General features: G+C 42.0%; 2 protein-coding genes across 2 annotated transcripts in view; one reads left to right on the top strand and one right to left on the bottom strand.

The window, feature by feature from the left end:
• TRH (thyrotropin releasing hormone) overlaps positions 1–24274 on the bottom strand; it is a 69473-nt gene that overhangs the window by 41791 nt on the left and 3408 nt on the right. The window lies entirely within an intron of this gene.
• The window catches only part of TMCC1 (transmembrane and coiled-coil domain family 1), a 250497-nt gene continuing 243416 nt past the window's right edge, over positions 17194–24274 (top strand). The window contains exon 1 of the mRNA XM_042979552.1: positions 17194–17211. The gene's annotated coding sequence lies outside the window, so the exon portion shown is untranslated. The remainder of the gene's footprint in view (positions 17212–24274) is intronic.

Raw genomic sequence — 24274 nt, 5'->3', positions numbered from 1 at the left:
TAGGAGTCTTGGGCACACATCCAGCCCACCCAGAGCCTGATCATGGCCCTGGCTCCCTATTCAATCACTGAACCTTATTACTCACTCTGGGGGATCCAGCGATGGGCAGGACAGACCCAGCTGCCCCTGCCTTTGCAGAGCTCTCTGTCCCACAGATGGGATGAGATGGAGTGACTCAGGGTCTGCTCACAGGGTGGGGCTAGAAGAGTTTTGTCAGGCTAGTGATAGGGACACAGTTTTAGGGCACTATCTCCCTTGTTTCTGTTCTTCTGCCTCTACCATTGACCTTCAAATTCTCTCTTTATTATGCCGAACAGCTCCTCTGGCCTTTTCTAACCAGACCTAGGAACTGGGTAGTTTGGGGGATGGGAGTGCAGGGGCGGCTGGGGGCAGGGTGCTGAGGAAGGGAAGTTGTAAAAGAGTAGAGAGGGAAAGGGGAAGGTACCAGAATGAGAGTCCAAAACCCTCAACTCCTACCCCCAAGCCAGCTCTCCAGTATGCTGCTTGTCTGGAGACACACAGACCTCTTCCCACCAAAAATTCGGGTGTGTAAACTGTTCTCCATCTCTCTACATGTGTAATTTTGTGCATGTGTGTGGGCTGGTGTGTGTAACAGATTACTAAATTGCAGCTTTCCCCTGAGTTACCAAGATAAATAAGACATTCTAGATCAAGATGAAAATGTTCAAAGGAAATAAACAAAAACCTGTTATAAGGTCCTAAAAGATCTACCTGCATTGAGGATCTAATTATTAAAGAAATTTGTGAGACCTTCTTTTGAGAAAATAGGACTTTGACTCTCCCTGCCCTCAGCCCCACCCCACGCAGGGGTGCTCAATGCTCTGCTGAGGTGCTTTCCCGGAGACCAGGAGATGGGTCACAAGGGGACTATTTGGGAGCTAAGTATGGGCTCCTTGTAGGGTGGAGGCACTGGGCCTGGTCTCTGATCTCAGCAATCTAAAGGATCAGAGAAAGGAGCCTCTGAGGGATGGCTGAGCAGGAAGTCTCACTGCCACAGGCTGTCAGAGGAAGGAGCAAACCAGAGGATTCTCCACAGATGAGATGTAGGTGCCTCAGGAGACTGGGCCTGATCCTGCCCCAGAGGACACCTGGAGGAGTGATGTGACATCTGACAGAGACTCAGTGTGGTTTGTGCCCCAGGTTGTGGGGAGGGAAGAATAAAAACAGAAGCTGAGGAGAATTGCCAGGAGGAGGTTAAGTGTGTTGCTCCCATCAAAAAGGTAAAATGGAAGGGTGCCTGGGTGGCTCAGTGGTTCAGCGTCAGACTTCAGCTCAGATCATGATCTCACGGTTTGTGAATTCGAGCCCTGCATTGGGCTTGCTGCTGTCAGCGCAGAGCCTGCTTTGGATCCTCTGTTTCTCTCGGTCCCTCCCCCACTTACACATGCACTCTCTGTCTCTCTCTCTCTCTCAAAACTAAATAAATTTTAAAAAAAGTAACAACGGGGAGCCTGGGTGGCTCGGTCGGTTAAGCGTCCGACTTCGGCTCAGGTCATGATCTCACGGTCCGTGAGTTCGAGCCCCGCGTCGGGCTCTGTGCTGGCAGCTCAGAGCCTGGAGCCTGTTTCAGATTCTGTGTCTCCCTCTCTCTCTCTGCCCCTCCCCTGTTCATGCTCTGTCTCTCTCTGTCTCAAAAATAAATAAACGTTAAAAAAAAATTAAAAAAAAAAAAAAAAAGTAACATCACTCATCATCAGGGAAATACAAATCAAAACCACAATGAGATACCACCTCACACCTGTCAGAATGGCTAACTTTAACAACTCAGGCCACAACAGATGTTGGCAAAGATACAGAGAAAGAGGATCCCTTTTGCACTGCTGGTGGGAATGCAAACTGGGGCCGCCACTCCGGAAAACAGTATGGAGCTTCCTCAAAAAGTTAAAAATAGAACTATCCTACGACCCAGCAATTGCACTATTTCAAAGGGGCTATTTCAAAGGGGCACATGCACCCCCCTATGTTTATAGCAGCACTATCAACAATAGCCAAAGTATGGAAAGAGCCCAAATGTCCATCGATGGATGAATGGATAAAGAAGATGTGGTATATATATACACAATGGAGTATTACTCAGCAATCAGAAAGAATGAAATCTTGCTATTTGCAATTACGTGGTGGAACTAGAGGGTACTATGCTAAGCGAAATTAGTCAAGAGAAAGACAAATATCATATGACTTCACTCATATGAGGACTTTAAGACACAGAACAGATGAATACAAGGGAAGGGAAGCAAAAATAATATAAAAACAGAGAAGGGGACGAAACAAAAGAGACTCTTAAATATGGAGAACAGAGGGTTACTGGAGGGGTTGTGGGAGGGGGGGTGGGCTAAGTGGGTAAGGGGCATTAAGGAATCTACTCCTGAAATCATTGTTGCACTATATGCTAACTAACTTGGATGTAAACTTAAAAAAAAAAAAAAAAAAAAAAAGGTAAAATGTAATGTTCTCAAAGCTCCCCAGAATCTATGAAAACACCCCCTGAGAGGGATCAGCTTTATGCACAGGTCAGCACAAACCCATCCTGTAGCAGTATCAACCAAGTAATGACTTTCCTGCTCCACCCCGCCACACACATCCCCCCCACACGCCATGGGTTAGAAACCACCTGACCAAGATGGATGAGGAGGCTTTAAGGTGGGAAAAAGAGAAAGAAGGATTTACCTACCTTCTAGTAAAAGAAGAGGCTATCTGTAACTTTTCAAAAAGTTGGAACCTTTGACTATTCCCCAGGCTGAACATTCAAACTTGTGAACTGAGACTGTGTTTAAGAACTTGCAATGAATATAGAGTTTTTGTTTTGTGTGTGTATGTGTGTGTGTTTGAACTTGGTGTATTTGTCAGGGTTCTCCAGAGAAACAGAAGCAACAGGAGATTGGTATGTATATCTGCAAGGTGGGCTGGCAGGCAGGAGGCCCAACAGCACCAGAGCTCCAGTTCCAGTCTGAAGGCCATCTGCTGTGGAACCAGAAAAAGCTGATTTTGCAGATGAAGTCAAAGGCAAAGGTCATCTGCCGGAGAATTTTCTCTTGCTCGGGCATGGTTGGTCTTTTTGTCCAATTCAGGCCTTCAGCTGATTGGGTGAGGCTTACCACACCACAGAGGGCAATCTACTTTACTCAAAATCCACCAATTTAAATGTTAATCTCATCCAAAACCACTCTCACAGGGGCGCCTGGGTGACCTGTTAAGGCTTGTTAAGGCCCAGTCAGTTAAGGGTCTGACTCTTGATTTTGGCTCAGGCCATGATCTCATGGTTTGTGAGTTCCAGCCCCACGTTGGGCTCTGTGCTGACAGTGTGGAGGCTGGCTGGGAGTCTCTCTCTCCCTCTCTTTCTCTCCACCCCTCCCCTTCTTGTGCTCTCTCTCTCTCTCAAAAATAAATAAATAAACATGTCAGCAACAACAACAACACTCTCACACAAACACCCAAATTCATGTTTGAGCAAATATCGGGGCAGTGAACTATCAGAAAAGCCATGGGAGTGTCCCAGTTTCTACCCAGAGCTTCCTCCACTGAATCCATTTTAAATATATACATTTTTAATGTTTATTTATTTTTGAGAGAGAAAAAGAGAGAGGGCAAGCCAGGAAGGTGCAGAGAGAGAGAGAGAATCTGAAGCAGGCTCCAGGCTCTGAGCTGTTAGCACAGAGCCTGACACGGGCTTGAACTCACAAACTATGAGATCATGACCTGGGCCAAAGTCGGACACTTAATGGACTGAGCTGCCCAGGCGCCCCTGACTCCATTTTAAAGAGGTAATGGGAGACAAAATAAACTTTTGTGATTATGCCCCGTGAGTATGTTGCTCAGCCATTACAGCTGTCACCAGTGTTTTCAGCAGGGACTGTAGGAAGTGCCACTTTAAAAGCTGTTAACAATAGGAACCTATTTCTTTGGTGGCGCTAGAGTTACACTTTCGGCAAAGATTGCTCTTCTTTTTGGGAAAGCATTTATCTTAGATAAAGTGAAAGCCGTCTTCTGGAAGGAAGAAACCATGGCCCCAGAGGAATCACATGTTAATTGCTGTGTTCTGGGGGAGCAGGGAGGAGGTATCTTTGAAGAGATTGGGGGGTTTTCCTTGGGTTTGCTTGCTCAAGCTGGAGCATGGCCTAGGGAAGTGAGGATTCCTAGACTCTGGGAAGACAACAAGAGATTCCGATGGCAGGGTCTCCACCTGAAGTGCGAGGAAAAGGGCTAAGGAGAGAAGCAGCCAGAAGGGTCCCCCAGGGCTGGGTTGTCTAGGGCAAGGACATGGCCAGTGCAGAGATATCTGCTGACTGGGTTTCAGTTTTCCTTCCACTCCTTCAGGCTTGCAGCAAAATTCTGTAACCATTTCAGCCTGGACTCCGGTTTCTCAGAGGAATTTGGGAAGAGCAGGGTGAGAAGGTTCCGGAGCCACTGGCAGAGTAGCTGGGAGCTGCAGGTCAGAGCTGAGGAGCACGGTGGACCAGCGATCCCTCTATTAATAATTACTGGGGGTCAGCAGGCTTCCTCTGTGTCTGGTTGACCTTAGTGGTCATGGGGGGGGGGCCGGGGGACTCTCAGGCATACCTCAGAGGGGAGGTGTCTGGTGTCCTGTGGCCTGAAGGGTGCCAGACTTTGGAGATGTGGCATAGTCAGAGGTCAAGAGTTTGTTCTCTGGAGCTAGGCTGCCTGGGTTTGAGTCCCACCTCTGCTCCTTAGGGCCACAGGCAGGTCAATCCATCTCCCTGTGACCTCACTTTGTTCCTCGGTAAAAGTGAGGCTGTTTGAGGACTGACAAGTTGGTATTGGAAAACTCTGAGAGCGCAGCTGGAATGTAAATGTTTGTTGAGCTGAGTCAGTCCACGGAGCTGAGTTAGGTTAAGTTTGGGCTACGTGGTGAGCTACAGAGGCTTTTGTAAGTCAGACTGGGGAGCCATCCAAGGCCCCGAGCAAAGGGGCACTGACATAAGCAGATCCATGAGTTTGCGAGAGCGGGTGGGAAGAAATCCCTCAACTCGAATGAGATATTTGCAGGAGTGAGGGGCCCTCCCGATACCCCTCAATGCCCCTCAAGCCCTGGCCTTGGTCCCACCTGCTGAAAAAAAAAGGGGACAAAAATAAATCAAAGGCTGTTTAGCTTTTTCTCAAAGTCTTTCCTTCCCTTTGGTGGAGTTGTCAGGCCAAGCAGAGGTCATTCCAGCTTTGTTTTTCTCTAATCTGCTTCCAGCCCAGAGGCAGAACTGAGGCCTAAAAATACCGTGAGCCGCCAGGTCTCATCCCTTCAGCCTCTGCCAGCCGGGTTGCCTGTCCCTCTGCTCAGCACTCTGCCCTTGGCCTTCACTCACTGGCAGTTCTTGGGCATCTCCATCCACCCCCCCAAGACTGGGGATGGGGTCTGGAAGGACAGAGCGTAAGATCTGGGCTCAGGGAGAGGGGTCTCCTAAGAGGGACTGATACCTCAGGATTCAGATAGACGGTCTCTCTCAGCTCTGCCCTTTGTATAGATGGGAACACTGAGTCCTAGAAAGGGGAAGGCAGGTGGTTTTCTGAGCTCAACTACTGCCCCGCCCCCCCTTCTTCCCAACCAGCTTCAAAGCTCTTATCTGGCAGAGAAACTTCAAATGATGCTAAAGAGGAAAGCCCTGGGTTGTTAGTCCAAAGTTCTGACTCTCATCCCCCAGGACTGATGGGGCTCAGTTCCTTCATCTGTAAAATTGGGAGATATGACCCTGTGGGTTCTGCAAAGATGTGGGAGAGGGCAGCAGGAAAGCTGAGGATAGAGGGAGCCTCTGGGGAACCATCCCCATGACACCTAAGGCTCCTCTGCTTTCATCTGTTTTCTGTTCTAGGAATCATTATAAGGTTTTGTCTGAAAACAAGTTCTACTGAAATGGAGAGATTTGTGAAGGCTCCTTCTGGCCCCCATGGTCTGTGAAAAGCTTCACCTGCTGTCACAGGCCAAGTAACACTCTGTGTGACCTGTCCACCCTAAACCACTTGCACCTGCTCAGCCTATCTCACCTGGGCTCTGTGCATGATGCCTTCTCTCTCACCTGCTTCACCCGCCCACCTGGCAAACTTCTCATCTTTTAAGCCACAGCTCAAGTACAGTCTCCTCCTGGAAGTTTTCCAGACCTGCCTAATGGCCTCCTTAGGGCTGCCACTGTCTCCAAGCTATCTCTTATCACAGCAGTTAGTACCTTTGTCATTGCCTGTACACTTGCCTGTCATCCAAGAAGACCTGAGTTTAAATTCTGCCACTTTCCAGCTCTGTGACCCTGGGGCAAGGGACCTAACCTCTCTGTGCTTCAGTTTCCACATCTCTAAAATCGTATCAGCACAGGCAAAAATACTTGCTATCTGTCAGTCTTTGTCTTATGTGCTTCACTCATCTAATCCGCACAACATCCCTGTGAGATTGGTCTAAAAACCATTTATTTATTTATTTATTTATTTACTTGCTTATTTATTTTTTTTAACAACTGAGGAAACTGAGGCACAGAGAGGTTAAATAACTTGCTCAGGACACAATCTTGTAAGTGGCAAGGCCAGTATTCAAACCACACAGTCCAAGTGCAGAGAGACTGTACTGCCTCTCAGACGATATCTTGGAGGGTATGGTGTGGGAAATATGTAAATATGTAAATCCAGGGAAAGTTGCTTGGCACATAGTAAGCACTTAACAAATGTTTTTTATCTGTTTCCTAGTGTCCCCTTCTCGGTCACTCTATGCTTCAGAATTTAAACCTGGTGATTTAGAAGAGGAATGGGCTATATTTTTAAGGTTTTTTTTTTTTCTCTTCCATTTATTATCATGGGATCATTACATGTCAGAGCTGGAGAGGACATATTAAATAATAAAGCAACAGTAACTAGCACTTCCTGATAACTTATTACGTATCACTGTGCTAATGTTTTTTTTAATAGATTTTATTTTTTATTTTTTAAATTATTTTTTAATGTTTATTTATTTTTGAGAGAGAGAGACTGAGCAGGGAAGCTGGAGAGAGAGAGAGAGAGAGAGAGAGAGAGAGAAACAAGCAGGTTCCACATTGTCAGTGTGGAGCCAGACACAGGGCTCGAACTCACAAACCGTGAGATCATGACCTGAGCTAAAATCAAGAATCAGACCCTTAACAAACTGAGCAACTCAGGTGCACCTAGATTTTATTTTATTATTTTTCTTAAAGTTTATTTATTTATTTTGAGAGAGAGAATGAGCACAGAAGAGGCAGAGAGAGAGGGAGAGAAAGAGAATCCCAAACAGGCTCCACACCATCAGTGTGGGGAGCCCAATGTGAGGCTCAAACTCACGAACCGGGAGATCATGACCTGAGCTGAAGTCCAATGCTTAACCAACTGAGCCACCCAGGCACCCCTGGATTTTATTTTTTCAAAGCAGTTTTCAACTCACAGCAAAATTGAGAAGTCACCGTTCCCATACCCTCCCTGCCCCCCCCTCACCCACAGCCTCCCAGACAATCCACATTCCCTGTCAGAGTAGTACATTTGTTACAACTGATAAACCTACACTGACACATCATTGTCACCCAAAGTCCACAGTTTACATTAGGGTTCACTCTTGATGTTATATATTCTCTGAGTTTTGATAAATGTATAATGAAATGTATCCACCATGATAGTATCATAAAAAGTATTTTCACTGCCCTAAAAATTCTTTGTGCTCTGCCTTTTCATCCCTTTCTACCCCTAACCCTCACCAAGCACAAATCCTTTTACTGTCTCTGTCGTTTTCGCTTTTCTAGAACACCATATAGTTGGAATCATACAACATATAGCCTTTTCATACTGGCTTCTTTTACTTAGTAATATGCAATTAAAATTTCTCCATATCTTCTCATGGTTTGGTAGCTCACTCCTTTTTAGTGCTAAATAGTATCCCATTGTCTAGATGGACCATAGTTTATTTATCCATTGACCTGTTGAAGGACATCTTGTTTGCTTCCAAGTTTGGACAATTATGAATAACCTATAAACATCTGTGTATAGGTTTTTTGTGGACATAAGTTTTCAACTGCTTTGGGTAAATACCAAAGAGCATGATTGTTGGATTGTATGGTAAGAATATGTTTAGTTTTGTAAGAAACTACCAACCACCAAACTGTCTTCCAAAGTGGCTCTACCATTTTGCATTCCCACTAGCAATAGACAAGAGTTCCTGTTGCTCCATATTATCACTAGTATTTGGTATTGTCAGTGTTCTGGATTTTGACCATTCTAGTAGGTGTCTAATGGTATCCTGTTGCTTTAATTTACGCTTCACTAATGACATATTTTGTGGAGTATTTTATCATATGCCTATTGGCCATCTGTATATCATGTTTGGTGAGGTGTCCAGATCTTTTGCTCATTTTTAAATCAGGTTGTTAGTTTTCTTATGGTTAGTTTTAAGGGTTCTCTATATTTTGGGGTACATCTGTTGTAAATATTTTCTCCTAGTCTGTGCCTTGTTTTCTCATTCTCTTGACAGTCTTTCACAGATCAGAAGTTTTTAATTTTAATTAAGTCCAACTTATCAGTTATTTCTTTCATGGTGCTATGGTTTGAATATTCATGTGCCCACTCCCACTGTTCAGTTCAAATGTTGAGATCCTCACCCCTGAAGATGATGGTATTAGGAGGTGGAGCCTTCAGGAAGTGCTTAAGTCATGAGGGTAGAGTCCTCATTAATGGAATTAGTACCTTATGAAAGAGGCTCCAGAGAGACTCCCTAGCCCATTCTGCCATGTGAGAGTATGAGAAGTCTGCAACCTGGAAAAGGATTCTTGCTCAACCCTGCAAACACCATGATCTTGGACCTGAGGTTCTAGAATTGTGAGAAAGAAATGTCTGTTGTTTATAAACTACTTTTTCTGTGGTATTATGCTATAGCAGCCCAAGTGGACTAAGATACATGGGTCATGCTTTTGGCACTGTATCGCAAAAGTCATCACCACACCCAAAGCTGTCTAGATTTTCTGTGTTATCTTTTAAGAATTTTATAGTTTTGTGATTTAGACTTAAGCCTATGTTCCATTTTGAGTTAATTTTCATTAAGGATGTAAAGCCTGTATCTAGATTCTCCCTTCCTTCCTTCCTTCCTCCCTCCCTCCCTCTCTCTCTCCCTCTTTCTTTTCCTTTCTTCTCTTTTCTTTCTTTCTTTCTTTCTTTCTTTCTTTCTTTCTTTCTTTCTTTCTTTCTTTCTTTCTTTCTTTCTTTCTCTCTTTTGCTTGTGGATGTCCAGCTGTCCTAGCATCAGCACCATTTATTGAAAAGACTCTTTTTTCTCCATTGCATTCCCTTTATTCTTTTGTCAAAGATAAACTGATTATGTTTAGTGCATCTGTTTCTGGGATTTCTGTTCTGCTCCTTTGATCTATTTGTCCATTCTTTTGCCAACACCGTACTGTCTTGCTTAATATAGCTTTTTAGTGACTCTTGATGTTAGGTAGTGTCAGTCCCCCAACTTTATTCTTCTCCTTAGGTATTACTTTCACTCTTCTGGGTCTTTTGTCTCTCTCCATATAAATACCAGAATTTGTTGATATTCACAAAACAACATGCTGGGATTTTGATTGAGATTGCACTGAATCTGTAGATCAAGTTGGGCTAATATATTTTTTAAATGGCTTATCTTTATAAGTTTAAGCCTTACAATGACTCTTTGGGATAGATACTATTATTATCATCATTTTTCAGGAAAATATTTCATTTTTCAGGTTCAGATATTCCCCAAGAGTGAAGTCAAGGAAGGACCCTGTGGGGTTGTATTATGTATGTATTTACACACCCATGCATATATGTACATACACACACATCTCTAACTCTCTATCTACCTATCTATCTCCTAGCTTTATCTGTTAAAAGGGCCTAAAAGCGATAACATTTTAACAGCAATGAACACACCTACCACCTATGTCTTGGTTTCTGTATTTCATTGCCCACTAAACAGAAACTGGGATCTTTGGAGAAAGAGGATTAGATCAAGGAAGATACAAGATGAACCTGGTATTTATTTTGTCGTGTCTTTAATTAAAAAAAAGAAAAGGACTGGAAATGAAAAAATGATAAGGATTTGTCAAAAGGATGCAGGATTGGATTTGGTCATGATATCTCAGACATGACACCAGGAGCATGGACAACCAAACAAAAAACAGGTAAATTGGATTTCACCAAAATTAAAAACTTTTAAAAAATTTATTTATTTATTTTGAGAGAGACAGAGAGAGTGTGAACAGGGGAGGGACAGAGAGAAGGGGAGACTCTCAAGCAGGCTCCACACTGTCAGCGCAGAGCCCAATGCAGGGCTCCAACTCATGAAACTGTGATCATGACCTGAGCAGAAATCAAGAGTCGGATGCTTAACCAACTGAGCTACCTAGGGACACCATAATTAAAAGCTTTAAAAATATGTATTTTAGGGGTGCCTGGGTGGCTCAGTTGGTTGGACTTTGGCTCAGGTCATGATCTCATAGTTCGTGGGTTTGAGCCGTGCATCGGGTTCTGTGCTGACAGCTCAGCCTGGAGCGTGCTTCAGATTCTGTGTCTCCCTCTCTCTCTGCCCCTCCCCTGCTCGCACTCTGTCTCTCTCTCCTTCAAAAATAAACATAAAAAATTAATATATATGTACATATTTTATTTTGGGGCACCTGGGTGCCTTAGTCAGTTAAGCATCCAGCTCTGATTTTGGCTCAGAACATGATCTCACAGTTTGTGAGTTTGAACCTCACATCAGACTCTGCACTGCAGAGCCTGCTTGGGATTCTCTCTCTCCCCCTCTCTCTCTGCTCCTCCCATTTTTTTTCTCTCTCTCAAAATAAGTAAACATTAAAAAATATATTTTATTTTATTTTTAATTTAAGTAGTCTCCACACCCAAGATGGTGTTTTGAACTCATGACCCCAAGATCAAGAGTCACATGTTCCACTGACTGAGCCAGCCAGGAACCCCAAATTAAAAACTTTTATACATCAAAACACACCATCAAAAAGTAAAAAGGTAACCCATAGGATGGGAGAAAATATTTGCAAATCATATATCTGATAGAGGATTAATATCCAGAATATAGAAAGAATACTTACAACTCAACAACAACAACAAAACAACCCAGTTAAAAAATGAGTAATCTCAGTGTTGTGAGTTCAAGCCCCACGTTGGGTATAGAGCTTACTTTAAAAAACAAACAAACAAACAAACAAACAAAAAAACAACTAATATACTTGATTTGGGGCACCTGGCTGGCTCAGTCAGTGGAACATGCAAATCTTGATCTCAGGGTGGTAAGTTCAAGCCCTACATTGGGCATAGAGATTACTTTAAAAAAATGAACAAAAGACTTGAATAGACACTTATCCAAAGAAGATATACAGATGTTCAACAAGCACCTGAAAAGATGCTTAACATTATTGGTCATTAGAGAAATACAACTACAGGGGTGCCTGGGTGGCTCTGTTGGTTAAGCATCCAACCTCGTCTCAGGTTATGATCTCACATTCGTGGGTTCGAGCCCCAAGGTGGGCTGTGTGCTAACAGCTCGGAGCCTGGAGCCTGCTTTGAGTTCTATGTCTCCCTCTCACTCTTCCCCTCCCTGGCTCATGCTCTGTCTCCCTTTCAGAAATGAATAAACATTAAAAAATTTTTAGAGAAATGCAATTTCACATCCATTAGGATAGCTAGTATAAGGAAAAAAAAAACAGAAAATGACAAGTGTTGATGAGGATGTGGAAAAAATGAAACCTTTGTTTCATTGCTGGTGGGAATGTCAAATGGTGAAGATGTTGTGGAAAACAGTATTGCAGTTCCTCAAACATAAAACGCAGAATTACCACATGATCCAGCAACACCGCTTCTGGGTATATACCCCAAAGAATTGAAAGCAGGATCTGAAAGAAATATTTGTGCACCTACATTCATAGTGGCATTATTCACAATAGCTAAAACATGGAAGCAATCTAAGTGCCCATGGACACATGAATTGATAAACAAAATGTATCATATACAAACAATGGAATATTATTGCTTTGAAAAGGAAGGCAATTCTGACACATGCTACAACATAGTTGGCCTTGAGGACATTTGGCTAAGTGAAATAAGCCAGTCACAAAAATATGAATACCATATGATTACACTTCCATGAGGTACCTAAAATAGTCAAAATCATAGAGCTGGGGCGCCTAGTTGGCTCAGTTGGTAGAACCTGAGACTGTTGATCTTGGGGTTTGGGGTTTGAGCCCCACAATGGGTTTAGAGGTTACTTAAAAATAAAATCTTAAATAAAAACAATCATAGAGAAGGAAAATAGAGTGGTAGTTGCCAAGGGGTAGAGGGATGTGGGAATGGAGAGTTACTGTTTAATGGATACGGAGCTTCAATTTGAGAAGATGAGAACATTCTGGAGGTGGATGGTGGTGATGGTTGCACAACCATGTGAATGTAGTTGATGCCACTGAACTTGACACTTAAAAATGATTGAGATGGTAAATTTTATGTTACACATATTTTACCACAAGTGAAAAATAGACAGTAATAGATTATAACCCATTGAATGAAATCAGAATCAATGAGTCCATACTGACAACAAATAGAAAACAAGTAAACGGGACGGGGGGGGGGGCGATACATTAGAATTTCAATATGGAAGAAGAGGTGAAATTAGAAAAATGACCATTTTATAGCAATCATAGTAAAGGCTGATTGGGCAAATATCCTCAACTGATGCTGAATCAAGAGAGGAAAATTTGGGAGGAATAGGACATTTGAATACTTTTAATGTTTGTTTATTTTGAGAGAGAGAGAGAGAGAGAGAGAGAGAGAGACAAAGTGTGAGTAGAGGAGGGGCAGAGAGAGAGACACACACACAGAATCTGAAGCAGGCTCCAAGCTCTGAGCTGTCAGCACAGAGCCTGATGCAGGACTCGAATCCGCCATTCTTGAGATCATGACTTGAGCTGAAGTCAGACACTCAACCAACTGAACCACACAGGCGCCCCACCTTTTAAAAAAGCATTTGCATGCTTTTAAAGTATCTCCCCACAACTTGCCTAATGCGAAGGGAAAAATAGAAATGAGAAAATGGAGAAAGCAGACAAGACATTGACTGGGTGATCAACACAAACATCACCAGTAAGATTTGGTCTGATATCACATGCCTCCATATGTGATGCCCTTAAAAGGATACAATAGCACTGATAGAATATCCTGATCGGGGATGCATTACCTGATCTTAATTATGAGGAAACATCTGAAAAAACCCACATTGAGAGACTTTCTGTAAAACAATTGGCCTGTATTCTTAAAAATAAGGAAAGACTAAGGGATCATTCCAGACTTCAAGAAGGCTAAAGAGACATGATAACTGAATGTAATTCCTGATCCCAGACTGAACTTGGTAGTGAAGGGGAAAAAGAAAGCTATAGAGACACTGAGACAACTAGCAACATTGGGTTATGGGCTGTTGTTTAAGAAGTATTGCATCAGGGGGCACCTGGGTGGCTGAGTCGGTTAAACGTCCGGCTTCAACTCAGGTCATGATCTTGCGTTTCATGGTTTCGAGACTTGAGTTAGGCTCTGTGCTGACAGCTCAGAGCCTGGAGCCTGCTTCAGATTCTGCGCAGCTCTCTCTGCCCCTCCCCCGCTCAGGCTCTGTATTGTATCAATGTTAAATTTACTGAATTCTGTAACTATATTGTGGTTACATAAGAGAAAATCCCTGTTCTTAGGAAACCGTGAACTGTGAAGAGTAAATGGACATGGTGTGTGCAAGGTATTTTCACGTGGTTCAGAAAGACAGATCGCGGTTAAGGGTAAGCAGTAGTCTTTGATTATTCTTGCAAATGTTCTGTAATTTTGAGGTTGTTTTCAAAATAAAAAGTAACAACAACAACAACAACAACAACAAAAATCCCTAAGAGCACCCAGCTGCTAAGGGTTGAACTGAGATTTAAATTCAGACTGTTTAGGGTCACCTGGGTAGCTTAGTTAGTTAAGTGTCTGACTCTTGATTTCAGCTCAGGTCATGATCTCACTGTCATGAGATTGAGCCCTGTGTTGGGCTCCGCAGTGACACCAAGGAGCCTGCTTGGGATTCTCTCTCTCCTTCTCTCTCTGCCCCTCCTTCGTGTTCTCTCTCCCTCAAAATAAATAAGTAAACCTTATAAACAAACAAACAAACAAATAAATAAATTCAGCCTGTTTGGCCTTCAGGGATTCTGCTGTCTCTCTGATCTGCTAGCTCAATCACTCCCTTTTTACAGTAGACACTGAGGCCCAGAGAGGGAAAGGGATTTACTGCTTTCTTGCACCTGACCTGTTGGTAGAGCTGAGTGTCCTGCCTTGAGAGGACGGATGTTTCTTTGGTGCCTCCTCTATTTGCTGGGCCAACTGGATGCCCTGCTGGCCTCATGTCTGGATTCTGCACAATAGGTACTGAGAAGGTTATGCATAATTAGGGGAGTAAACAGGCCAGGCCTCATGGATTTAGTTGTGTTCCTTTCTACTCCACCGTTCTGACACCTATTGTGTTGTCTGCCCTGCTCAGTACCCCTTCTTCTTCTAAGGACAATACCTTCCTTGGAAGATCTGTTCGTTTCTACTTTCTAACCATCATGTGGTTCTGCTGGGTCTTGCCAGTCACAGTGTCCCACCCTCATGGCCACGTGTGATTGGTCTAGGGGTGGGCACTGGACTCAAAATGGGCCAATAAGAACCTAACCCTAAGATTTTTCTGGACTGGATTTATGGTAAGCATGATCTAGGCTTTCTAGTGTGAGGTTATGATGTGTGGGGCTCAGAAACTGATGGCAGCCACATTCTCCATCATGAGGAGAAAGCTGGTCTGATAGAATAAAGCTAAGAGAAGCATAGAGGAAGAACCTACTCTAGGATCCAGGTGTCTCTGAGGCTCTTTTCTTTCCTTTTTTTTTTCTTTCAGATAGAGAGAAAGAGAGCACATGATCTGGAGAGAGAAGAGGGAGAGAGAGAGAGAGAGAATCCCAAGCAGGCTGTGCATCCCTATGACCTTGGGATTGTGACTGGAGCTAAAATCAAGTAGGTCACTCAACCAACTGAACCAACCAGGCACCCCTGAGACCCTGCCTTTTCCATGGATACATTCTATAAACACACCAGCATCGTTCTAATAAGTTGCTGTGATTTTGTGAAGCCTGTATGTTTTGGATTTTAATGATTTGAAACTAAAATAGACCATTTTGGTTGGGATCTCCCAACCAAATGAGATCCCAACTCATTTGGGTTCAGATCCCAACCACTAGCAATTCCAATCATAAGACCCCAGTAGGAAAGCTGTCAGAGTTCCATTCCCCTGGAACTAAATGTATTATTGGCTCTGCTTGGATGGAATGAAGACCATGGGAGTTGGCACCAAGGACTTGTCCCACTGGCTCTGTCTGAGTCCCAGGAAGGGCCATGGTTTTCACACTGTTGATAGAACCATTGGTACTCATCTCTACCTTACCTGCTAGGCTCTTGGAATGTGGCATTCTCCTACCCCCTCAGGATTAAGGCCAGGTCAGTGGAAGGAATATATGGTTTATTGTCAACAGAAAGAAACAAGGGGAGTGGTGCCTGGGAGGCTCAGTCAGTTGAGCGTCTGACTCTTGATTTCAGCTCAGGTCATGAACTCATGGCTTGTGAATTTGATCCCTGCATTGGGCTCTGGGATAATGGTGCAGAGCCTGCGTGGGATTCTCTTTCTGCCCCTCCCCTGCTCATGGGCTCTCTCTCACACAATAGATAAATAAACTTTTAAAAAATAAAAAGAAAGAAAGAAACAAAGAAAGAAACAAAGAAAGAAACAAAGAAAGAAAGGGAAAGGGATTAAAACTCATTGAGTCTCACCTCTTAAGTTATGGGTGGGAGACAGAGAAGAAGCTAGGGGAAGCCCTCCATGCCAAGATGAAAGGAGATTGGTCACAATCCCTTACTTCTGCCTAAATCTTAAAATGAGGTATAAATTACATAAAGAATCTTAAGAATACATTTCTACAGGGATGCCTGAGTGGCTCAGTCGGTTAAACGTCCCACTTGAGCTCAGGTCATGATCTCACGGTTTATGGGTTCAAGCCCTGCGTTGGGCTCTGTACTGATAGCTCAGAGCCTGGAGCCTACTTCGGATTCTGTCTCTCCCTCCCTCTCTGCCCCTCCCCTGCTCATGCTCTGTCTCTCTCTGTCTCTCAAAAATAAATAAAACATTAACAAAAACAATTTTTTTTAAAGAATACATTTCTACACACATACACACTTGTATAACCACCATTCAGATCCAGATCCAGAACATTATAAGCATCCAAGAAGACTGCTATGTACCCCTTCCTAGTCAGTATGTTGCACCACCCCCCATTGTGACCCATCTCTATCATCTTAGGTAGTTTTGCCTGTCCTTGAACTTCATGTAATGGAATCATACAGTATGTGGACTTTTGTGTCTGGCTGCTTTTTCATTCAACATAATATATTGGCCCCAATACTCTTGATCTTCATGGTACTCCTGTAACAATAGTTAACTATTAGGTGCCAGGTGGTGTTCCAAGAGCTTTACATGTGTATATTCATTTACTTCTCAGAGTATACCTCTGGGTTAAGTATAGATAAAGGTGCTGGGGCACAGAGATGCAAGATACCTTGCCCGAGACATGGGTCTGAAGTGGCAGAGTTAAAACTGGAGGCGGGCACTCCATCTCCGTCTAACTTCATATCTAAGAAGTAGGAGATCTCCTATACATTTTAAGGGCTGAGAGGCTAACTGGGTAGATCTGGGTCTTTGGAGACTCAAGTTAGGGCAACAGGAATAAATGTGCTAAATAGAGTAAAGTGTTGTACAAATATAAGGCAGGGCCATATTTCATTTAATATTAATAGAGTTGCCCTTCCGTCATTTACTAATCCAATAAACATTTATTGAGAACCTAAAGAGATACGTGGAAGGTCAGTGGGTTCAGAACAATAGAGACAAAGTCCCTGCATCGTGGAAGTCACAGTCCAGAGAGGAGAGCAGGTGTTTAAGGGAAATTACGTGTATGTCGGGCTAATAAAGGGGAAGTTCAGGATGCTTTCCCTGGTGTGTGTTGGGAGAATCTGACCTTGTCTGTGGGGTCAGAGAAGTTCTCTCTAAGGAAATGACATTTTAGCTGTGACATGAGAAGTCAGCAGAGTCTGAGAGAAGGTGTACTGGGCACAGGAAACAGCGCAATCAGAGATCCTGAGGTAAGAGAGAAACTTGCACAAGAATTAGAAATTCAGAGTTACTAGCATATGATAATTTGCCATAAAACAGTGACTTAGCCTGCTTTCATGGAAATGAAATTTCTTATGACAATTTCAATCTTTACTTTCTCTCTCTCTCTCTTTATGTATCATGGACACTAGATGTGACAGCCTTTTTGATCACTCTAGACCTTAACTAGTTTTTACTAAGTTTTAATTTTGTGAAGATACATTCTTTACTTGTTACCTACATTAGCAGAGTTAAACACATCCTGAAAGACACATATGGAGGCATCTTTGGAAATGTGATGTTATTGCTACAAAGATACTGCAACACTTCAACGGAAGTTACACAGAATTTTACCAAACAACTTCAGGTTTTCAGTTCCTCTGCATTCATTTCCTATCAATACTATCGCTAACTAATATCCATTAGTTAATTTTAACTATCAATTTTTAACAGTTGTTGCAATTCATGCTCACTGCCATTCTTCAAATTACATGTCACTTAGTCCAGTGCTTAGTTCAGATCGCCAGATTGCCTAAAATAAAGACTTTGACTAAGCTGATCTGGAATAGGGCTAAGGTTCTGCTTTTTTTTTTTTTTTAATTTTTTTTTAACGTTTATTTATTTTTGAGACAAAGAGAGACAGATCATGAACGGGGGAGGGTCAGAGAGAGGGAGACACAGAATCTGAAACAGGCTCCAGGCTCTGAGCTGTCAGCACAGAGCCCGATGCGGGGCTTGAACTCACAGACCGCGAGATCGTGACCTGAGCCGAAGTCGGCCGCTTAACCAACTGAGCCACCCAGGCGCCCCTAAGGTTCTGCATTTTTAACAATTCCCCAGGTGGTGCTGATTCTGCTGGTCCAAGGATCACATGAATATTAAGGATTTAGATTAAAGACTGAACAAGGTCATTATTTTCGTTCAGTAGCATACATTTTTATTTTAAAAATGACATTGCAGTTTCAAATGCAGGATAAAAAAGAAATTTATTTTAATTTTTTTAATGTTTATTTATTTTTGACAGACAGAGTGTGAGTGGGGAAGGGGCAGAGAGAGAGAGAAAGACACAGAATCTGAAGAGGCTCCAGGCTCTGAGCTGTCAGCACAGGGCCAGATGTAGGGCTTGAACTCACAAGCCATGAGATCATGACCTGAGCCAAAGTCAGATGCTTAACTAACTGGGCCACCCAGGGGCCCCAAAAAGAAATTTATTTGAAAATTTGGGTTTGGATCATAGGTAGCTTGAAGGATTTGCAACTGAAATCTCCTTTTTCTAGTATTTTCTATATTGAAGAGATTGAAACCAATGTCAAGAGGCTCTGCAACTTATTTTAAAAATCAATCATCTATTTTTTTTAAGAGAAAGACATTTCTAATTTTTTAATGTTTTATTTATTTTTGAGAGAGGGAGAGAGACAGAGCATGAGCTGGGGAGGGGCAGAGAGTGAGGGAGACACAGAATCCCAAGCAGACTCCAGGCTTTGAACTGTGAGCACAGAGCTCCATGTGGGGCTTGAACCCACAAACTGAACTGCGAGGTCATGACCCTAGCCGAGTCAGACACTAAACCAACTGAACCACCCAGGCGCCCCAATAATTATCTATTTTTTGAATTTTTTTTTTTTTTTTTTTAGAGAAAGAGAGAGAGTGCCAGCGAGGGAGGGGCAGAGAGAGAGGGAGACAGAGGATATGAAGCAGGCTCTGTACTCTCAGTGCAGAGCCCAATGTGGGGCTTGAATTCACAAACCACAAAATCATGACCTGAGCCGAAATCAAGAGTTGGACGCTTAACTGACTGGGCCACCCAGGTGCACCAATGGTCTATTTTTTGTTTTTGCTTTTTAAAAAATGTTTATTTATTTGTTTTTGAGAGAGGGAGAGAGAGAGAGAGAGAGAGAGAGAGAGAGAGAGCACAAGCAGGGGAGGGGCAGACAGAGAGAGGGAGACACAGAATCTGAAGGGGCTCCAGGCTCTGCGCTGCCAGCACAGAGCCCGACACGGGGCTCAAACTCACGAGCTGTGAGATCATGACCTGAGCCGAAGTCACACCCTAACCAACTGAGCCACCCTGGTGCCCCAATAATCTGTTTTTTAAATAATCTATTTTTTTGTAAGCATTCTCATTTAGTTTTTCTTTGAAGAACTTCTTAATCCCTTTCAGGTTTTTGAGAGCATTATGTACATCCAAAATTATGTTTTTTGTGCATTGAATTTTCTGTATCATTTTATTTAAACCATTCATTTTACCTAAAGCATCATACCAAGTCAGTACCAAGCTAACAAATTTAGACAAGGATATGTTTGAAAGCAGAACATCAGCTGGTATTTCAGGACCTGTGTTCTTTATTAATATCATCATAAAAAAGATCATTGCACACTGTTTGTAACTGAGTTTTCACTGGCATGATAGTATCAATTCAATTTCCCCATCATATATTTAACAGTGGTTTCACATTTATATTCAATGTTTTTCAATATACCCACGTGTTTAACTGAAACTGAAAAGCAGTCATATAGTTTTTGGAAGATATTTTAAAATTCAGTAATGTCAAAGGAGAGTTTGACAGCACTGTTCACAATGAAGTTTAAAGAATGCTTTAAAATATATATACAACGGTGTATCATTTTTTTCAAAGAACTATTACAATGCTACATTTTCCCCATATAGTTGCATCATTGTCATATTTCTTGTTTCTCAAATGATTTTTGTCAAGTTCAGTGTTTGTAAGTATTTTATTAAAAATTTAAAGTGGGGGTGCTTGGCTGGCTCAGTGGGTGGAACATGAGATTCTTGATATCTGTGTTGTAAGTTCAAGTCCCATGGTTGGTGTAGAGATTACTTAAAATAAAATCTTTAGGAGTGCTTGGGTGGCTCAGTCAGTTAAGCGTCCAACTTTGGCTTGGGTCATGATCTCATGGTTCGTGAGTTCCAATCCTGCATCAGGCTCTCTCTGCTATCAGTGTGGAGGCTGCTTTGGATCCTGTGTTCCCCTCTCTCTCTGCCCCTCCCCTGCTGTCCCTCTCTGTCTCAAAATAAATAGACATTTCAAAAATAAATAAATAAAATCTTTAAAGGAAAATATTTGAGTTTAGAAATCTACAAGTTGAATCATAATTATTATCTGTGTTACATACATTAGGTATTGAACCTAAAATAATGAGTTAATGTTTAGCACTTCTCACCTTATCCCCAAGTATATCTTTTATAACACCTGCTAACATTTTAATAAATGGGTTTTATATTCATCCCCTGAGTAATGTGCCATGTTTTTTTGGTGTTATTTGATTTTGCATAAATACTCTTCCATGATGTTACCAAATGTTGCCAAATGGATAATATTCCAATTTCCGCACTGAGAAAAGTAATTGGGTAAGTGTTTGAATGTTAGATATTACCTCACCAAGAGCAGAATCATTTGTATAATGTTTTCAATAGGAGCACACCAATATTTCTTCCCATTTTATACAGTATTCTGCAGCACTATTTTTCACTGTGTCCCATGTATCTCTGATGTTTTTTTCTGTGTTTTCCCTCCTTTTCCTTTTCTGTGCTTTAATCTGTATTCTTTTGATTGTATCTTTTAGTTCACTAATCTTCTGTTCTGCTGTTTCTAATCTGCTATGAATTATATCAAATGATTTTTTTTTAAAGATTTTGTTTTTTAAGTAATCTCTACACTCCAAGTTTGGGGCTCAAACTTATAACCTGGAGATCAAGAGTCCTGTGCTCTACTGACTGAGCCAGACAGGCTCCCTTAATGAATTCTTTTTGATCACAATTTTATTAAGACATACTATACATACAATAAACTGCAATTGTTTATAGTACACAATCAGATGAACTTTGACCTAGGTATATACCCATGAAACCACTGCCATAATCAAGATTCAGATTATTCTGATCACCTCCAAAAGTTTCTTTGTACTCATTCACCCCTCATCTCTCTTTCTCCATATCTGGACCCGTGAAAGTTCCCCGGGTCTATAGTGCTCTCGCTATAGATTAGTTTGCATTTTCTAGAATTTTATGTGGAATTATACAATATGTATTCTTTTCTCTTCAGCTTCTGTTGCTCAGTATAATGTTTTCAGGATTCATCCACATAGTCGGGTGTATTGGTAATTCATCCCTTTTAACTGCTGAGTAGTATTCCATTGTATAGATATACCAAATTTGTTCATCCATTTACCTGTTGATGGGTATTTGAGTTGTTTCCAGTGTTTTGATACTGCGAGTAGAGCTGCTATAAATATTCTTGGTGTGGGTATATGTTTTCATTTCTCTTGGTTATATGATAGTCTTTTTGAAGTGTCCATTTGGCTTTACTTTAGTCTCCAGTTATTTTACACTAGTCAACAGTAATCTAAGTGTTGCTATGAAGGCATTTTTGTATAGATAGTTAAAATCCTTAATCAGTTGACTTTAAGAAAGGGAGATTATCATAGATAATTTGGTTTGGCCTGATTCAATCATGAGAAGTCATTAAAAGCAGAGTTGAGTTTCTCCTGAAGAAGATATATTGCCTTGGGACAACAGTTTCTGTCTTAGCCTGAAAGTTCCAGTCGGCCCTTCCTGATAGCCTGCCCTATGAATTTTAAATGTGCTTAAATAGCCCTTTTCCCCACCCCCAATTGCATAAATCAGTTTCTTGAAATAAATCTCTTATTTCTTGTCTTCTACTTGTCCTGCTTCTCTGAACCCTGACGGATACAGATTTTGGTATTGAAAGTGGTTCTAAATGAACAGAATCTTAAGAATGAGTTTTCTGGATTGGTTCTCTAACCTGGTTAGATTTAAATGTTTATTTATTTATTTATTTATTTATTTGAGAGAATAGAGACATTGCAAGCAGGGTAGGGGCAGAGAGAGACAGGAAGAGAGAGAACCTCAAACAGGCTCCGTGCTGTCAGCACAGAGCCCCATGTGGGGCTCAAACTCATGAACTGTGAGACGGTGACCTGAGCCAAAATCAAGAGTTGGTCGTTTAACCGGACTGAGACACCCAGGCATCCCTAACCTGGTTAGATTTAAAGGCACTAATGACTACTTCCAGTGGTAAAGAGGGTACTGGTAGTCCATGGCATGATGAGGCATTGGGTACTCCTAATCAAATACCTATGTCAAGCGAGGTCGTTAGTGGCCATGTATTTTCCACCTTAGAATATTGTAGTCAAATTAGGAATATAATGGGATTGGCTGGTTGCTCCTAACTGTACTGAAGAAAGTGGGGAAAGAAAAGGTTGAGCTCAAACTATGCATAGATGACTTGAAAGCTTCTGAATCTGCCTCGAAATAAACCCTTAGTGCCAAGATTTCTGAAAACCAAACTCAGAGCCTCATTCTGCAAGTGGGTAATAGAAACGCTGGTTAGAGTCTGGCAGGCCCCATGAATTACAGTGCAGAACCTTAGGGTTTTGGAGCAAAACACTGCCATTGTCTACATATAACTACTCTCCTTTTGAGAAATAGTTTTTGGCTTACTACTGAGCCCTAGAACAGACTGAATGCTTGACCATGGCCATCAAGTTACCATGTGATCTGAGCTGCCCATCATGAACTAGGTGTTATCTGACTCACCAAATTATAAAGTTGTGCATAAATGGCAATCACAAATGGTATGGTTACTGAAGGTATGAGTACGTTGTATGAAGAAGTGGCCCAAATGTCCTTGGTCTCTTGCTACAGTATCTTTTCTCTCTCATCCCACAGATACAAACCATTGGGGCATCCCTATGACCAGTTGACTGGGGAAGAGAAAGGGTAGTCTTGGTTTATAGCCTTGTGTACAAAGGTTCTGCACAATATGCAGGCACTGGGTGAAAATGGACTGCTATAGTACTATAGCTCTTTTCTGGGATAATCTTGAAGAATAATAGTGAAGGAAAAGCCTCCTGGTTGGCAGACTTCGAGCAGTGCACCTGCTTCCTCATTTTGCCTTGAAGGAGAAATGGCCAGAAGCTCTGTTGGTCTGGAGGTCTTGGCTCCAAAGGGAAGAATGCTTCCACCAGAAGACCCAACAATGATTCTTTTTCTTTTTTTTTCACTTTTCAAAAGAATTTTATTTTATTTTTTGCATTTTATTTACATCCAAGTTAGTTAACATATGGTGTAATAATGGTTTTAGGAGAATTTAGTGACTCATCACTTACATGTAACACCCAGTGCTCACCCTGACAAGTGCCCTCCTTAATGTCCATCACCCATTTAGCCCATCCCCCCAACCAACACCCCTCCAGCAACCCTCAGTTTGTTCTCTGTATTTAAGAGTCTTTTATGGGTTGCCTCCCTCTTTGTTTTTATCTTATTTCTCCTTCCCTTCCCCTATATCCATCTGTTTTATTTCTTAAATTCCACTTGAGTGAGGTCATATATTTATCTTTCTTTGATTGACTTATTTAGTTTAGCATATTACACTATAGTTCCATCCACGTTCTTGCAAATGGCAAGATTTCATTTTTTTTTTGATTGCTGAGTAATATTCCATACCTCACATCTTTATCCATTTATCAGTCGAAAGACATTTGGGCTCTTTCCACAATTTGGTAGTGCTGCTAACAATGATTCTTTTGAACTGGAAGTGGAGATTGTCACCTGGTCACTTTGGGTATCTCATGCCTCTGAATCAACAGGCAAAGAAGGGAGGGTTTTTTTTTTTTTTTTTTAATGTTTACTTATTTTATTTTTGAGAGAGAGAGAGAGAAAGAGGGTAAGAGAGAAAGGGAGAAAGAGAATCCCTTTCTGTCAGCTGTAAGCGCAGAGCCCAACAAGGCTCCAACCCACAAACCATGAGATCATGACTTAAGCTGAAATCAAGAGTCACACGTTAAACCTATTGAGCCACCCAGGAGAGCCAGAAGGAAGTTTCTTATATAAATGAAATAAATCACACAGAGAAAGACAGATATATGATTTCACTCATATGTGGCATCTAGACAAAATAAAAAATGAATGAATGAACGAACAAAAAAGAAACAGACCCATAAATATGGAGAACAAACTGGTGGTTGCAAGAGAGAAGGGTGGGGGGCAGGATGGGCAAAATGAGTGAAGCA

Source organism: Panthera tigris, chromosome A2, assembly GCF_018350195.1.
Source record: "Panthera tigris isolate Pti1 chromosome A2, P.tigris_Pti1_mat1.1, whole genome shotgun sequence".
Classification (NCBI taxonomy): Eukaryota; Metazoa; Chordata; class Mammalia; order Carnivora; family Felidae; genus Panthera; species Panthera tigris.
Note: the sequence above shows the minus strand (reverse complement) of the source record. Positions and strands in the feature narration are given on the sequence as shown.